The sequence below is a fragment of the Panthera tigris genome, chromosome A1 (genome assembly GCF_018350195.1).
Source record: "Panthera tigris isolate Pti1 chromosome A1, P.tigris_Pti1_mat1.1, whole genome shotgun sequence".
Lineage (NCBI taxonomy): Eukaryota > Metazoa > Chordata > Mammalia > Carnivora > Felidae > Panthera > Panthera tigris.
The window spans coordinates 165,859,800-165,864,274 of NC_056660.1; positions in this window are offsets into that span (position 1 = coordinate 165,859,800).

Consider the following 4,475-nt stretch of genomic DNA (forward strand, 5'->3'; position numbering starts at 1 on the left):
CATGGTAGTCATCTTAAAGCCTGTTTTTTAAAAGCGCTGGATTTTATGTGAAGAACAAAGGCTGAAGAGTTTCAAGCACAATAAGAACATTCCATTTAGTTTAAACATTCTTCTTGCGCACAGGAGAGTCTGAGCAAGAAGGCTCCCTCCGTTTTCTTTTTCAGATTCACTTTCCCAGTAAGGGAAAAGCCTATAAAAAAGGATAATGCTTAGTAGATGATCACACTTGACCAGAATTTAATGAGAGAGATTTTTTTTGTGTGCATTTGCTATAAAACTATATGTGATGATACATTCTACTGTATTATTCAGTGTCCTCTAAAAAAAGACAAAAACTCCCTCAAATTTCAAAGTTAGGGGAAGAAAAAACTTCCTAAATAACTGATATGTTTTTAGATTATATAACCATGTATAAAAACCCTTCTACAGGCAGTGTATGTAGTATCAATGATAAAAACAGAAAAACAAGGTGAAAGAGAGGGACAGAGGAAAGAAAGACTGAGTTTCTCCCTGACTGGCCAACTTGGATACATCTTCATTGTAACTCTATGTATGATGCAGAACATTAAAGCTGGACTAAAACACTAGCCCTAAAATGGGGGAGATTATGGCCATCACTTTCTTGTATGAAATGCCAAATGCCAAAATCTGTACTTAATATGTAGCTGATAATCCACCGTGCCAACAGTGAGTAGTAGGTTCTTTTTAGGCGTCTTCTAGGATACCACAAAGACCTAACAACTCTTTCATTTATATCTACTCACGTTATGTTTTCTATGTTTTCATTTAAATTCCAGTTAGTTGACTTACAGTGTAATATCAATTCCAGGGGTACAATAAAGTGATTCAACAGTTCCATACAACAAATGGTGCTCATTATAGCAAATGCCCTCCTTAATCCCCAACCCCTCTTTAATCCATCCCCTCACCCACCTCTCCTCTGGTAACCATTAGTTTGTTCTCTATAGTTAAGAGTCTGTTTCTTGAAACTCACTTTATTTTTAAAACTATTTAAGTCAAAGCCTGAGTGATTAAAAAGTTATGACAACTACAGCATCATAAGCCAAACAGATCAAATTCAATATTTCTCCTGAGTATGCCATATATATATATATATATATATATATATATATATATATACATATATACATATATGTATATATGTGTGTGTGTGTGTGTGTATAAAAGTGAGTACTGCTTTGGTTTCTATTCTAGATATATCACAATGAGAGAGAGAAAAAAAGAAAGAGCTTGATAGACCAAGAGACTCTAGAAAATATCACGGAGGAGCAAAACTATAAGTTAAATGTGTCAATGAAATTTTGTGGGGTGGATGTGTCCTAAAAATATTGAAATGCAGATTTAGTGGCTAGGAGCTTGGTTTAGAATCAGCAGACCCTCCAGGATTAATTATTAGCAGTGAAACCTTAAACAGACTACTTAACCTCCTTGAAGTCAATGTCCTTCTATGTTAATTGGGAAAAACTATTGGTGGTTTACAGTGTTATTGTGAGAAATGAATAGCATTATATCTGTGAAACACCAATCCCAGTGCTAGTGCTTAATAAGACTTAGTATCATTTGAGGGTTTTATCATTTATCTCACCCAAGCAAAAAAATATACCACAAATATGCAAATGTATCAAAAAAAACCCCTAAATAGAAGCATATAACAAGATCTATTGTTTTAAAGTTTAACATGGTAAAATATGAATGTTTGTATAAAATTTGATAAATTGTATAAATTATAGGGTTTTAAATGTCATCTTTAAGAAAAAGGTATAAAATGCTATACATGAAACCCAGACTGTGGGAAAAGCTGTGTAAGGAAAAACATTGATTCTTTAATAAACAGAAAGAAGCCAAGAGAAATAAAGTACATTAAGCCTGTAAAAAGTTGCCTTGGAAATATTTAGATACGACATGTGTTAAAAAGGGATTGTAGATTCTGCTTTGACATTGATAAGAGAAACCTGGAACATGTAGGTCCCTGTGGCAAAGTCCAAAGCATTACAAATGTTAACATGTAATATCAATGAAGTTTTTCATTATCCACTCATTCACTCACTATACTTCAGAGTAGGGGTGTGTCTTTACAAAGAAAAAAACAGCATGTGTTATTTAAGCAGAAGCAAAATAACATGGTTAGTTTGAGAAATTCAAAGAACAAGGCTGAAATAATAATGAGGTTATAAAGATGTAGTGTGATCATACTGTATAATTTTGGATTTTATTCCAAGTGGTACACTGCATCCTAATATCCCCCAAAATATATAGGAAAATAACCACACACTTCAGCATACGTTGATAAATTAATAAGAAGGAGGTATTCGTTTAATATCTTTTGTAATCAGTTTCAGACTGGTATAAGTTTAAATTATGAGTAGGCAGGATTCTGCAATTTGGTTGCCAAGCAAGTGATACACTTCTATCTGTATTGCAGTCTTGGAGTGGGCAGAGATGGTAGAAGAAAGTATGCAAGGTAGATCAAAGAAACTAGACACACTCTAAAAGCCCTTGAAATAAACGCATCTCCTGACAGTTTAGTTATTAGTTGTATCTGCATTTACTGGTTTGTTCGTTTATTTATTATATAAGATTATTTCTTTTTTTAAATTTTTTAATATTTATTTACTTTTGAGAGAGATACATAAGCATGAACGGGGGACAGGCAGAGAGAGACAGAGGGAGACACAGACTCCAAAGCAGGCTCCAGGCTCTGAGCTGTCAGCACAGAGCTCGAGTCAGGGCTCGAACACGCGAATTATGAGATCACGACCTGAGCTTCAGTTGGAGGCTTCGTCGACTGAGCCACCCAGGCTGCCCTATGTAAGCTTATTTCTGAGTGTAATTACATTCCTCTGTTGATTTATAATGCATCGTATATAAGAATTAGACTTTTTAAGGATTTACAAATCCTTACATGAAACTAAAGTTTGGCTAGGAGGTCAAGCAAAGCACATAGCCATACACTGCTGTAGGAATGTCAGTTTGTACATACACTTTGGAAAACAATTTAGTGCTGTAATAATACCATGAAAATACAAAAGAAATAATAAATACAAAATTCATGCTATTAGTTACTTCCTAGGTGATTCAACAATGGTCACCCTTGATGTTTCAAAAGCAAGGCTGTTTTTTAATTGATTGGTGTTCAGGAGTTTCCTTTTATTATTGATTATTACTCTTAATATTGCATGTGTATTTCATAATAAAACGGAATAAAACCTTTTTCAGTATGAAAGTAATCATCCCAAACTGAAATTGTTTACATGCATTTCATATAAATGTCTGTAACACAGGTACCTCATATGGTTTCTGATCAATTTCTAAGCTTTAAAGAATAAAATGAACAGTCAAATCATCGTTATAAAGGTGACTTTATCTTCTACATAAAGATGAGAAAATATTCTTATTGAAATAAGGGAAGACTATTATTGGCACTCTGCGATGCCACAAAAGTATGTATACATCCTTATACATATATCAAAAGGCTTTGACTACAAACTTGTGTTTTCCCTTTCGAGTATTCAGAAACATATGCCTCCAGTAGCTAAGCTGTAAGAGTTGGAAATTAAAAAAAAATAATAATAATAAGGGAAAATTTAAATGTTCCTGGCCTCTGGCATCTATGTAGGACAACTACTGCTAGGCAATGATTAACTCTGCCTAAATATTAGAACCACTTGGAAGAAATTGATTAAATCCCAATGATTTGTGCCTCACCTTTAGAGAATGAGATTTAATTGGTTTAGGTGGAGCCAAAGCATCTGTAGTTTGGAAAAGATCTCCCAGATGATTCTAATGCACTATCACTGTAGTTCTTGAACTTTGATCACCAGACTAGCAGCATCAGCACCTGTGATCTTTTTACCCATTCTTACTTAGGCTCCACCCCCCGAGCTGCTGAATGAGAAACTCTGGTGTTGGGGTCCAGTAGTTTGTGTTCTTACAAGCTTTCCAGGCGATTTGATGCTTCCTGAAGTTTGAGAACCAGTACGATGTACTGTAAGGTATTTCTTTTTTTTTTTTTTTTTTTTTTTTTAAATTATTTATTTATTTATTTTTGGGACAGAGAGAGACAGAGCATGAACGGGGGAGGGGCAGAGAGAGAGGGAGACACAGAATCAGAAACAGGCTCCAGGCTCTGAGCCATCAGCCCAGAGCCTGACGCGGGGCTCGAACTCACGGACCGCGAGATCGTGACCTGGCTGAAGTCAGACGCTTAACCGACTGCGCCACCCAGGCGCCCCGTAAGGTATTTCTTTTAGATTTTCTTTCCTAATTTGCTCCTCAGTAGGGAAAAAACGTCGTATCAGATTGGAAATTTTGAGACTAGAAACTGAGTCTGCTAGGCTTAGCTAATGTTTGCTGAATATAATTGGTTAGGGGTAGCGCTAAACAAAGGTTTGTTACTGTGGCAAGTGTTTGTGTAGAATCCTTGAAGTGTTTAGGGTTTGGCCCAGTTTAAAAGT